The sequence below is a fragment of the Bos mutus genome, chromosome 8 (assembly GCF_027580195.1).
Source record: "Bos mutus isolate GX-2022 chromosome 8, NWIPB_WYAK_1.1, whole genome shotgun sequence".
NCBI classification, from domain to species: Eukaryota; Metazoa; Chordata; class Mammalia; order Artiodactyla; family Bovidae; genus Bos; species Bos mutus.
The window spans coordinates 110,356,585-110,370,778 of record NC_091624.1 but is presented as its reverse complement, the minus strand read 5'-3'; the positions used below and the strand labels follow the sequence as shown (position 1 = coordinate 110,370,778).

Below are 14,194 nucleotides of genomic sequence, written 5' to 3'. Positions count from 1 at the left end.
GTGGATGTATGACACACATAGAGATATGCAGGTAAGCACACACACACACACACACACAGGGACACAGACCCGCTGGACTCAGCTCTGTGCTGCTCTGAGCCAGGCTCACCCCACCCGTGGGGGAGGAGGTGGCCCTGGATGGAAGCCAAATGAATTGGACCCATCATTCCTTAAAATTTTTATCTATATTCTTGTTAGAAAAGACTTTTTGGTTTAATTGTTAGTGCAAGATGTTCACACTTTGGTGTTTTCCCTCAGGAGGCCGGGAGTGAGGAAACCCAGTTACTCCGTCAGCTCCTCACCTCACGCAAACGGGCCTCATATACTCGGGGGTGGGGGGCCCAGTGCCCCCCCCACTGGACCCCTCACCCTCCCGTGTGCATTGTCACGAAGGTGCTGTACTCTCTGCCGTGGCTTTTCCCATTATTTGTCTTCTATTTCAGAAGGAACACGGGAGTTCCCTGGCATACCAGTGTCAGGCCTGGGCACTTTCTGTGGCCCAGGTCCAATCCCTGGTCCAGGAACTAAGATCCCACACGCTGTGCAGCGCAGCCAGGAGCAAAGAGCAGCAGCACGTTCAGGTGTGCACCGTGCTCTCAGTGAGGGCCGCTAGCGTACGAGACAGCACAGTGTAATCGTAAGCCCAGTGTGTGCGGCAGACTGCAGGGTCTACGTGTCTTGGAAAAGATCTGTGAAGTTCAGTAAACAAGTGCAATGCAACAGCTGTACGTTCTGTGAAGTTTTTTCTTCCAAAAGGCATTTCAAGATGTTGCAGGCTTTCCCTGTGTTGGAGATGGGCCTGAAGACCATGTTACAGAAAATCCCACTTGCTGCAACACCAGATGAATAACTCTGGACTGAACAGAGTCATGTGTAGTCCTGCTGGAAACCTCATGTGGTTCTAATAAATCTCCCTCATTTTTTTCTTAAGAGTCATTTCAAAAAAAAAAAGAGTCATTTCAATAAATAATTGGGTTTTTTAATCTAAGGGTTATTTTAGTGGTTTTAGTCATTTCTCAGGAAGGGAACATTTATTACAGTTCTTCCTGGGACATGTTTGGATAGACTCCATTTCCTGCTGGGAGGAGTGGGCCTGCCTCTCAAGGGAAGACCCCTGGGCACCGTCCCCAGCACCCCTCCTCCCCACCACTAAGGAATGTCAGGGCCAGCCGGTCAAAGCACAGAGGGTCACAGCCACTTAAAATTAATGATTCCTTCCACAGTCAGCAGTCTCTTCACTGACCATATCTGTCGAGCCTGCCAGAGCGCCATTCTGAGTTTTTTCAAGAACGTTTTCCTTCTTGGTTGAGAGGGTGGGGCTGGAGCCTGGTGGTCAGGTGACGGCGCGTCCGCACTGTGAACCTTCGGATGATGACACCGAGACCAGCAACAGCTGACCTCTCGGAGGAGCTGGATTGCGCTGAGTTCCTGGGCCCACCTGCGCATTCCTTCACTGCTTTACCCTCAGGAGGCTGAAGTCATTAGTTATCACGAGTTGTTAACTCAGAATGCTTCGTTCTTCAGAGACGGGCCTGTGCTCACACAAACCTAGAAAGTCGTCTTTATAAAGTAGTGTTGTTCGTCAGCATGTAAAAGATAACAGTGTTTAAAAATCCAGCATCTTCAGTGATTCAGTCTCTCGGGATGGAGTAACTTAGCAAATGAGTGGTATTCAGATTCCAGTCTTGAAAGACACAAGAGTGCATTTTACACTGGGAGGCATTTTAAACATATTTAAAAAGACGATTTAAAAATAGTTCAGCTTTGCATTCCACAGACAGGAGGAAGCTGAGAGCTGTCTTAGTCAAGGCCTCCAAGTCCCTGGTGGCCCTCAGTTCTGCAGGGAGGTGTGGCACCAGTGGCAGGGGTGCCAGAAGAGGCAGGTTTAAGAGACAGAGCCGTCCTAAGGGCTCAGTGCCAGCTGTTCACCGCATTCTTCTTTCTGTCTCTTCAAGGAGCATCTTCTTCCAAGAGCACAGTAAAGGCCAGAACTAAGCGTACATGGAACTTCTGTGCCCTGAAACCCATGCTGGGTTTTTATGTTAGGTGGCCTGTCTCCTGAATGTTCCTAGAAGTTTGGATTCACTTTTAACTTGTGAAATATGCAGTGAGACTCTTCACCGGTGTCTCACCTTCTGTCCCTCTACTGCATTTTAGACTGAGATTGGGTAGCTCTGAATAGTTGATGTTTAGTAGAGACTGAATGTTTCCTACAGGTATGAGTGGAACAGTGGTAAAGGATCTGCCTGCCAGTACAAGAGATACAAGAGACACAGGTTCGATCCTTGGGTTGCGAAGATCCCCTAGAGTAGGAAATGGCTCCAGGATCATTGCCTGGAAAGTTCCGTGGACAGAGGAGCCTGGCAGGCTACAATTGGTTTGCAGAGTTGGACACAATTGAGCAGTGCACACACACAGAACGTTTACTAGTCCCTCAGTATAACATATGCTGGTTGATAATACAAATACAGGAATAAGAAATTCTGGGAGCAAATTAATTTCTTAGTTTCACAGCTTAACTCCTTCAAGTTACTTAGTATATTCTTAGAGTTTCTCCGGTGAGTGGACGTTTGTCAAGCCTGGCGTAGACGTCAGCGTCAGCTCCTTGGGTATTATGTCAGTAACTCCGTTACACACATGAACATCTTCAGCACGTGTGGCAGGTTCTCTGTGTATCTGGTTCAAGCCCCGCTGCAGTGTCTAGGCCCCCGTGACAAGGAAGAACAGGGCATAGAAGGGACAGACGCCCACTGCTGTGGTCAGAACCCACACCAGGAAGGTCCTCTGTGGCTGGAGAGACCCCAGTACAGGTGGATCTGGATAAACCTGCCGCCTTAACGAGAAAGGCCAGGGTCGTGGTCACGGGCCAGACGCCTGGGTTCAATCTGCGTTTGCATCACTTTCCAGGTGTGTAACCTTGACAGCTCTTTCAGGGTATCTTTGTGCCTCCATTTCCTCTTCTGTAAAGTGGAGACGATAGGATCTGTCAGGGGTTAGAAAGATTAAATGAGGCAGTATGCACTCGCACGTACAGTGGTGCTTGGTACCTAGAAGGTGCCCGGTGACGGCCATGGCGCAGGAGATACCCGCAACAGTGGTGATGGGAGAGGCGGGGGTGAGGGGAACGTGGCCCCCCCACCCCTGCCCACACACACACACACACACACCCACACACACACACCCCCCAACCCCCTCGGGCTTCCGGAATATGCATTTGCTCGGACACCAGCTCCGTGTCTTTTATGATGTGACCTTTCTTAGAATAGTAGCTTCTGGAGTTATTATGTGTTTTAAGAGTTACATGTTTATAATTTATGTTTTAAGAATTTTATATATATTTTTACCATCATATTTTTTCTGTGCGCAACTTTAAAAAGTCCTCAGACCACAAGTGTAGAAGACTGTGAAAGCAGAAAGAGGAGACTGCCTCCACCTTGCTCTGGTTCCCACTGCAGAGATGAGCGCTGGGGACCGCTGGCTCCCCGTCCTCCGGAGGGTCTGCTCCGCAGCTTGGGGGCAGGCATGGGCTCGTCCCCGCACTGGTTTGCCAGCTTCCATCAGGGTGGCTGTGTTGAACTAGCGTGTCCTCACCTGCCGGTGGTTCTGGTGAGGCCTGTGCAGCTGTGTGACCTCTCGTGTGTCCATTTCCGTGTGTGTACACCAAGCATGCTACAATGGCAGGGCCCAGGCCACTTTCTTCAGAGTGTGGGAGAGCGTCTCAAATAACCTAAGCCAGAGACGGGGGCGAGGCAGGCGTTAGTACACGAAATTCAGTGAGACTGGTCTGCAGGTGGCCTGCCCTGGGCCGAGGCGCCTGTCCGCCTGCTCATCTTTCTCTTGTGGCTTGTTTTCACGTGTTGGCTCTCGGGTGCTTGCCTTCCCTCAGGGGGTCCCGTCCGTGTGGTCAGTCGGCTGTCGGAGGACTAGGAGACCCCTTCCTGTCGTCCTCAGTGAGACTTCCTGACAGCCTGGCCTGGTTGTGTGTTTGCCCTTGAACATCCTATCTTTTATGGGGGAGACATGGGTGAGGGCTGAGCAGGACTCTGACTTAGATGTGCTGAGTTGACGTCAAATACTGCATTTCTGTCACATGGAACTGGATTGTCAAGTTGGCATTCTGGACCCCGGAGGGACTAAGGGTGACGCAGAGGAAGTAGGGAGGCACAGAGCATGGGGCCAGAAAGCTGGCGGAGACGGTGGGAGAGACCAGGCCTGGTCAGAGGTCAGGGAATGAGGATGGGTCTGGTGTCAAAGGTCAGAGGAGGAGAGGGCTCGAGGAAAGAGGCTGGGGGTTGCAGGGCAGCAAGGCGAGGATGGGCTGGGGGACCCCTTTAGGGTGAGGAACCCCTTTCCATGTTAGAATGTTTACAGCATCAGGTCAGAGTGGCCAAGGGACAGAAAAGGTTCTGTGGTAGGAAGAGGAGAAACGTCTATTAACATAACAGGGAGTTCACACTTCAGGGCCGCACCTTGCAGTGGAAACACACCCAGGAAGGCAGAACCCGAAAGCCTCTTTTCTTCCTTTCGGGATGGGATGTATCTATAGGTGTATCTGCCTTAAGAAAAGGAAATGGAGCTCGTGTTAACCAGTAGGTGATTATTTTTCACTGCATAGACCTGTCCTTCCTCTTGGAGAAGGATTTACTGTGGGATTATTTTAGTCTGCCTTTCGTGCCTTTGAAGCCGATTTATGTTGGCCAGGACATACATTCATTTTTCCAAAACAGTTGACAGGGAGGTGAAAACAGCATGTGCCTAAGGTTATTATGTGTATACAATAAGCACCGCACCTGGACCTGGTTAGTTCTTCACAAGTTCCTTTAAAATCGGTCTCTTTATAATGTTTAAATGTTGCTGGACTAAGGAGTGAGGCTCGTAGACCTTAGAGTTTATTAGGACCTTGCAGATAGTTGAGAAGCTGGTCCCAGAGTGGAGAAGTGAATTGTCTGATGTCATAAAAAGCCAGTGGGCAAGCTGGAGTTGAACTCCTTGAACATTTCTCTCTCTGGTGGACTCTGCATTTCCTTGTGAATAACCTGTGTGATGGTGGCTTTACCCCTCAGAAAGTCATTGCAGTGTCCTGAGTGCCACGCAGGCCGATGGAGCAGCTAGTTTTGAACTTGGCAGAAATCTGGAGACTTTAATTAAAAGCACCCAGCAGTTGGCAAGCACCTACATGTGAGGGGAGAGGGCAATGCTGAGCTGAAAATGCTTGGAGGGGAGAAACGTGGGAGAATGCCTTTTCTTCCAGGCGAGTGAAGCCCTTAGGTTGTTTGTTTTAAGAGACAGGACCTTTTCCCAAGGTCATCATTCATCGTTCAAGCCTGAGCTTCACAGCCCTGCTTCTGGAACTCAGGGCAGCAGAAACAGCTGAGGGGAAAATGACACAGACATCTCCCCCAGCCTTAGGGGGATGCTTTTCAGTTCAGTTCAGTTCAGTCACTCAATTGTGTCTGACTCTTTGTGACCCTGTGGATTGCAGTGTGCCAGGCATCCCTGTCCATCACCATCTCCCAGAGCTTACTCAAATTCATGTCAGTTGAGTCAGTGATCCCATCCAACCATCTCATCCTCTGTCGTCCCCTTCCTCTCCTGCCTTCAGTCTTTCCCAGCATCAGGGTCTTTTCCAGTGAGTCAGTTCTTCACATCAGGTGGCAAAGTATTGGAGTTTCAGCTACAGCATCAGCCCTTCCAATGAATATTCAGGTCTGATTTCCTTTAGGATGGACTGGTTTGATCTCCTTGCAGTCTAAGGGACTCTCAAGAGCCTTCTTCAGCACAACAGTTCAAAACATCAGTTCTTTGGTGCTCAGCTTTCTTTATGGTCCAACTCTCATATCCATACATGACTACTGGAAAAACCATAGCTTTGACTAGACGGACCTTTGTTGACAAAGTAATGTCTCTGCTTTTTAATATGCTGTCTAGGTTGGTCACAGCTTTTCTTCCAAGGAGCAAGCATTTTTAATTTCATGGCTGCAATCACTATCTCCAGTGATTTTGGAACCCAAGAAAATAAAGTCTGTCACTGTTTCCATTTTTTCCGCTTTTATTTGCCATGAAGTGATGGGACCGGATGCCATGATCTTAGTTTTGTGAATGTTGAGTTTTAAGCCAACTTTTTCAGTCTCCTCTCACTTTCATCAAGAGGTTCTTTAGTTCCTCTTCACTTTCTGCCATAAGGGTGGTGTCATCTGCATATCTGAGGTTACTGATATTTCTCCCAGAAATCTTGATTCCAGTTTGTGCTTCATCCATTTCGACATTTCACATGATGTACTCTGCTTATAAGTTAAATAAGCAGGGTGACAATATACAGCTTTGACGTACTCCTTTCCCAGTTTGGAACCAGTCCGTTGTTCCATGTCCGGTTTTAACTGTTGCTTCTTGACCTGCATACAGATTTATCAGGAGGCAGGTAAGGTGGTCTGGTATTCCCATCTCTTTTAGAATTTTCCACAGTTTGTTGGGATCCACACAGTCAAAGGCTTTTGGTGTAGTCAATAAAGCAAAAAGTAGATGGTTTTCTGGTACTGTCTTGCTTTTTTGATGATCCAGCAGATGTTGGCCATTTGATGTCTGGTTCCTCTGCCTTTTCTAAATCCAGCTTAAACATCTGGAAGTTCTCGGTTCATATACTGTTGAAGCCTAACTTGGAGAATTTTGAGCATTACTTTACAAGCATTTGAGATGTGTGCAATTGTGTGGTAGTTTGAACATTCTTTGGCATTGCCTTTCTTTGGGATTGGAATGAAAACTGACCTTTTCCAGTCCTGTGGCCACTGCTGAGTTTTCCAAATTTTCTGGCATATTTAGTGAAGCACTTTATCAGCATCATCATTTAGGATTTGAAATAGCTCAATTGGAATTCCATCACCTCCACTAGCTTTGTTCATAGTGATGCTTCCTAAGGCCCACTTGACTTTGCATTCCAGGATGTCTGGCTCTAGGTGAGTGATCACACCATCATGGTTATCTGGGTCGTGAAGATCTTTTTTTGTATAATTCTTCTGTGTACTCTTGCCACCTCTTCTTAATATCTTCTGCTTCTGTTAGGTCCATACCATTTCTGTCCTTTATTGTGCCCATCTTTACTTGAAATGTTCCCTTGGTATCTCTAATTTTCTTGAAGAGATCTCTAGTCTTTCTCATTCTATTGTTTTCCTCTATTTCTTTGCATTGATCACTGAGGAAGGCTTTCTTATCTTCCTTGCTATTCTTTGGAACTCTGCATTCAGATGGGTATATCTTTCCTTTTCTCCTTTGCCTTTAGCTACTCTTCTTTTCTCAGCTATTTGTAAGGCCTCCTGAGACAACCATTTTGCCTTTTTGCATTTGTTTTTCCTGGGGGATGCCTCTAAATACTTGTTAATAGTTAGCTTTGCCCTCACAGCCTCCCTTGAACGCAACGGATGCATTCTCTTCATTCTCCTTTGGCTCCTGGCTAACTTGTTTTGATGGTCTAAGTGGTTGTCCTCTGAACTATGACCTGTATACCTGTTGTGTAGTCTGCTTAGAGGTGCTCACTTGTGTCCAACTCTGTGTGACCCCATGGACTGTAGCCCACCAGGCTCCTCTGTCCGTGGGATTTTCCTGGCAGGAACACTAGAGTGGGTTGCCATTTCCTCCTCCAGGGGATCTTTCCAACCCAGGGATCGAACCCTGGTCTCCTCACTGGTGGGCGTGTTCTTTACCACTGAGCCGCCTGGGAAGCCCTTGTATACGTGTCTCCAGGGGCAGTACTCAGGTGTTGGGAAGCTCTCGCCCAGTGGGCATCGTTTCTGTGGTGGAGACGCACACTGAAGCATCCATGCAGGACAAGGCCGCTGAGGGACTGCTGTAGCAAGTCACAGGGGGAGCTGACACAGGCCTGGCTGAAGCCCTTCTGGGTATTCTATATCCTGTCTGCAAGCACCCAGAATTAATCTGCTAAGCTCTCAGACGTACAATGCTGAGCTCATCCCAGTCAGAGAGGACTCCATTATGGGAGCACCCAGCACTTTATCCCAAGTTCACTTACCTGCTTTCGTGTGAAAATGCCTGGCGTTGGGCGGTCCCAGGTGGGCCTGTGTCGGGTAGCCTGACTGAACACGCCAGATGCTCGTGCTGGACTGTGATGTGTCCCCGCGTCTGTGAGCGGTGGGTGCTGGGAGCAGGCTGCGGGTCACAGCCCTGCCTTAAAGTCCTTCTGAACCGCAGGGCCCGGTTCACAGGGTGCAGGGCTTCTGTGTCACAGTCAGAGGGGAAAGAAAGCATGCACCGCGCAGCCTGTTTACTCTGAGAGCATGACTGCTTTCCAGCCTCGTGACCCCAGGAGTCCCTGCGGACAGTTGTGATTGCTCCGTCTCCATCGCCGTGAGCCCTGGGACTTTCCAAGTCACACAGAAGCTGTTTTCCAGAAGTCTGCTTTCACAGCGTTCATTTTGACCTTGGGCTACGGCCCCCAGGGACAGAGCTATCTGTGGTAATAACAACTAGCATTTTCATAACCTTTTTCTGTTTACTGAGCAGTTGGGATGGGACGACGCAGCCCATGGCTTTGGAGCCCCCCTGCCCTCCCCCCCAACCCACGGGCTTGTCAGCCACCCTCCCAGGCCAGCACCCACCTCCCAGCCCCGTGGCTTTGTGAGCAGAAGGTGGGGAGCCTAACCCCGGCTCAGTCCCTGCCCCGGTCTCCAGGCCCCCTCCCCAGGTGCCCCTGTTGTCCACTTGCCCGTGAAGAGGGCAGTCCCTGGGGGAAGAACGTGGTCCTCTCTGAAAGGGAGCCAGGGCGGGCATGGCCGTGCTTGTGTGAGAGGCGTTTGTGGGGCTCACACGGGGACAGCGTGCATCTCACCGCTGGGTCCCCTGTCGTGCCCCTGCCGGGCCAGCCTTTGCCCCCACGCACTTGGCCACCCAGCTGCCTGGTTTCTCCAAGGCTGCCTTCATCAGGTGACAGGAGAGAGGACAGAATCGGAAACTCAAAGTGGTTTCCACAGCTCTGTTTATCTCGGTCAAATCTGAATCTTCCCCACGCAGCCATCCGTAAATCCGTTCTTGCTGACAGCCATGCCCAGACTGTCGGGGGTGGGAGGATGGAGACTCGTGATTCCTGTGACAGAGAGAGGACCCCTCATTAGTCCTGACGCATCCCCTCCGGAGCTGCCAGAGCTGCACCACCTCACCCTGGAAAGAGTCCATGCCTACATGTGTAGACATTTAAAACTTTGCCCGATGGTTCAGATCCGAAAGGCGCGGGTTGCTACGGGAGCAAAGAGGCGTGCGAGTGAAGGGTCCTCAGGAGGGAAAGGGACACAGGCTCCTTAGAAACCCCGTGAAAGGTCCCAGTTCTCCTCCACGCACCTACCTGGTTCTCCAGGAACTGATGTGACCTTGAACAAGTCACTTAGCGGTTTCCCCTTTGTACACGGGCTGTGGCACGTGATCAGAGTCCCACGAGCTCGTTCTTCAGAGTTGAAGGAGGGAAGAGCAGAGAACTGCTGAGACTTTCTGAACTGGGGGTGTGGTGGGGTGAGGAGGGGGACGGAAGGGGCTGGACGGGGCAGCTTTAACAGGATGGCCTCACTGTCCTGCTTCAGGCTGGGAGCCTTCACCCGAGTTTCCCACCTTACCCAGAGTCCCCAAGGCACTCACATCAGTTCATATTCTTCTTTCATTTTCAGAGAAAGGGTAGCAGAAAAAAATGGGAAAACCAAAAAAGTGATGAATTGTTTTTTAACCAATAGCTTTTTAAAAGGTGTTTTACAAATACTGAGTGTTTCATTTTTATTATGTGGGTTTCAGGTGTAGAGCGTGATAGTCCACGTCATACACACTGCAGAGCGGGCGTCACTGCGTGTCACACTTGACCGCTTCACCCCTTCACTGCCCCCAAACCGCTTCCCTCCGGTAACAGCTAGACTAATGGCTTTACCCGTGTGTTTTGTTTGTTTAGATTCCACGTATGAGTAAAAGTCACATGGTATTTGTCTTTCTCGAGCCTCCAGGTCCGTCCACGTTGTCACGAAAGGGCAGCATTTCTTTTTGTCTTTATGGCTGAGCAGCACACCATTGTGTATATGCGGGTGTGCATACCACATATTCTGCATTCATTCATCTGTCAGTGGACACTTAGGTTGATTTTACATCTTGGCTATTGTGAATATGCTGCTATGAACAGTGGGGTGTGTATATCTTTTCAAATTAGTGTTTTCATTTTCTTTAGATAAACAAGAGGTGGAGTTGTTGGATCATACTGTAGTCATTAATTTTCAGTTTCTTGAGGAACCTCAATACTGTTTTCCATAGTGGGTACCCCAGTTTACATTCCTGCTAGCAGAATTTTTTTTTCTTAAATTTTTTCTATTAATATTTTTCAGATTCTTTTTCTCATTTAAGTTACTGCAGAATCCCAAGCAGAGTTCCCTGTGCTAGGCAGTAGAAATTTCCTCTTCTTGCCACATCCTCGCCAACATTTGTTATTTCTTGCCTTTCTGATGAAGGCCGTTCTGACGTGTGAGGCGGCACCTCACTGTGGTTTTGATTTGCATTTCCCTGCTGATTAGCCATGTTGGGCATCTTTTCACGTGCCTGTTGGCATCTGTATGTCTTCCTTGGGAAAATGTCTGTTCAGAGCCTCTGCCTTTTTTTTTGTTTGGATTGTTTGTGTTTTTGTTGTTGAGTTGAATGAGTCTTTATATATTTTGGATATTAACTCCATACAGGATATACAGCTGGTAAAGAAACCGCCTGCAATGCAGGAGACCTGGGTTAGATCCCTGGGTTGGGAAGATCCTCCAGAGAAGGGAAAGGCTACCCACTCCAGTATTCTGGCCTGGAGAATTCCATAGATTGTATAGTCCATGGGGTCGCAAAGAGTCAGACACGACAGAACGACTTTCACTTTCACAGGATATACAATTCCCAGCTATCTTTTTCCACTCAGTATATTGCCTTTGTGTCTTGATGGTATTTGCTTTGCTGTGCAGAAGCTTTTTAGACTGATGTAGTCCCACTTGTTTATATTTGCTTTTTTTTACCCCCTGCTTTGGAGTTAGATCCAGGAAAGCATCTCTGAAACTGATGTCAATGTGACAGATAACTCTGGGTGATTTCCTGAAGCCACAGGCAAGCTTGCCTTTCTGAGACCTTTCATTTCATTTGCTTTTTTGTCTCTCTGTGAAAACCAAGTTTTATAAAAATTACTTGGGAACTGAGAAAGTGACTTAGATTTGTGCATTTCGTCATCTCAGAATCCAGGTGTGAAAATCATTTAATAAAGTTGTTTTTTTTTAAATATTAGAATTTGCACAGAAAGCAAGTCAGAAATGTTCAGATTCAAAATGATTGTTCAGCCCTCCCTTCCCCCAGCCCTGCAGTGCCCGGCCTGTTACATCCTCACCTGCACAAAGTTGGGGGTTGGGCGGGGGGGCCCAATTCTTCACGCAGGGTATTCTAGGAACGGATCACCGGGATGCCTGCTGACTTCTTGTGAAACGAACAGAAACTGCACTAGCTTCTTGAACTGGCACTTACTGCTAACAGTAGCATCTCAGCAATTTTAAGCCCTTGCAAGTTAGCAAATGTGGTGGGGTTTTTTAATGCCTGGATGAGTAGGCTTGAGCCTGTGGACAACATTAGAACCAGCATCGTGATGGTCTGAGCTTCCTTGTCCGGCTTCTTTGAACAAGCCTGGCTTATCAGGGACCACACCTGACCTGGGGCAGGGGAGTCCCCACACAAACACAGAGACAGCACGATGTCTAGAGCCATGTGCCAGGGAAGCTTCACACAGCCAGGCTGGAAATACCTTCAGAGAGAGCTGAAGCCCTGGCCGTCGTGAGCCCAGCTGGCCCAGAGGAGGCGAGCTGAATACGGAGCATGCCTTCCACGGAGCACACGGGGCAGTTCCAGTCCTGGGGCAGATCAGCTGGATGGTAGGGGGATAGATGGTCCAGGGGTGGGACCCATCTTCCGGGGAGTAGGAATTAAGAAGAAAGTAAAGGCAGGGAGGTCAGAAAGGAGCATCTGGGGAGTCAGAAAGTCAGCATTGGTGGGTGGTGGTCATCAGTCTACCCAAACCACAGAATTCTGTGATGAGCTTCAGCATCCGGTGTATTCCAGCAATGGCACGGCTGCTTTTAAAGCCTTCAAACCAAGCTCCATAGTGTTACGCACCAGTGCTCTTGGCCTTCCCCAATCAATAGAAATCAACCAGCGGCCAGACAAGAAATTCAAACAAGGCTTTTCTTGGGGCCCCTGCTGCTGCAGAGAGGCAGGGGCCACGTGGGGAACAAGAACAAGTAACAGGTGCCCTTGCTTGCACACTTCCTGGAGTAGAGAGAGGCTCAACTGCTCCCTTCTGTGGGGTGAGGGTAGTGGTGTGTCCAGGAGACGGGGCAGAGGGGTGGCTTAGGTGGCTTGCCCGTCCCTCTGGTGGTGCTGTGTGCAGGGAGCATGCGAAGAAGCTGCTTTTGCTCCTGGCTCTTCAGAAGCGGCAGCTGGACTTTTTGGTCTCTTTGTCTCTCGTGGTCCATAATCTGCCCCACTGAGTAGGCACGCAGGTGTCATCAGACCCTGCAGTTCTTTGTTACTCGAGGAGCGGTGTGTCCAGGTGCAAGCCCTGCAGCAGAGCATCCCAGTCTCAGCCCATCTCACTGGGACTGCCCAGAGTTCACCGCTGCTGGAAGCCTGGCTGCTCAGCTCAGGTTCTCATGTGCAGCCCTATTCTCCGTACACTTTTCAGTTCCTGAAGAGGCGTCTTTTCATGAGCTTCATTGTAATCACCTCACTGTTAAATTATAGCCGGGAATCGATTCGTGGGAAGAAGTTGAGCGATTCCTTCGCCGATGTTGTATCTAGTGACACTTGATAACAGATCTGAATCCCCTTTAACTTTGATCCCCTTTGATTAGGAGCTTCAGTCCCTCTTATTGCTTTGAGTTTGAAGATTTAATGCCTATAGATAAGGAAGGCTTGGGGGGGTTAATTAATTTATTATAATTGGAGGCTAATTACTACTTTACACTATTGTGGTGGTTCTTGCCATACATTGACATGAATCAGCCATGGGTGTACATGTGTTTTCCCCCATCCCGAACCCACCTCCCTCTCCATCCCATCCCTCAGGGTTGTCCCAGAGCACCAGCTTTGAGTGCCCTGTTTCATGCATTGAACTTGGACTGGTATATTTCACATATGGTGATACACGTTTCAATGGGAGGGTTGCTTTTTAGTTTTAAATGGTTTCAAGTTAGCATAGCCCTGCCTTTCCGTGGACTCTTCCTATTTTATTTGCGCTTAGAGTGCCACCTTCTGTTGATGTTTCTTCTGACAGATGTGGTCACTGTGTGGATAAAGGAAAACATCTTGGATGTAAAACTCAGCTTGAGAGGAAAGGTTTTGAGTAAAATGAGAGTACGATTTTAGCTGATTGCTAGTTACTTGCTGACTTTTTTATCAAAAAAAAAAAAAAAATTTCAAACTCTGGTGGAAAATACTTGAGGAATTAAAGCTGCATTATTTTAAAATACCTGAGCTTCCCTGGTAGCTCAGCTGGTAAAGAATCCACCTACAATGCAGAAGAAACCAGTTCATCCTGGGTTGGGAAAATCTTCTGGAGAAGGGATAGGCTACCCACTCCAGTATTCTTGGGCTGCCCTGGGGGCTCAGACAGTAAAGAATCTGCCTGCAATACAAGAGACTTGGCTTCGATTCCTGGGTTGGGAAGATCCCCTGGAGGAGGGCATGACAACCTACTCTAGTATTCTTGCCTGGAGAATCCCATGGATAGAGGAACCTAGAGGGCTGTAGTCCATGGGGTCACAAAGAGCTGGACACAACTGAGAGACACAGCACAGCACATTGTAAAATTAATCATTTGTTACTGCTTATTGAACCCCTGCACGTGAACGATGTGTGTTGTATGTTTCAGATGTGATGCCAAATGTCAGAAAAAAAACCTTATGTATTAAGGTTTGTGTAAATAGTTTGCAGTTTCAAAATTGGGGTAGAATAAACGGCATGTGTGTTTTAGGGAGCAAAGGCAGAAATCACAGTAGGCCTCCCCCCACCCCACCCCACCCCCAGATCAGCCTGTGGTATTTATTGATTACAGAGTTGACAGCAATGAGGTAGGCAAATTGGATTCACCTAAATCTGCCAAAAATAAATTAAATCGGGTGTTTCTTTTAACTTTCCCATTGTGATAAATTTT

At 48.5% G+C, this 14,194-nt stretch overlaps 1 protein-coding gene across 1 annotated transcript in view; it reads left to right on the top strand.

Annotated features, from left to right (window-relative positions):
- PALLD (palladin, cytoskeletal associated protein) overlaps positions 1–14,194 on the top strand; it is a 364,323-nt gene that overhangs the window by 321,188 nt on the left and 28,941 nt on the right.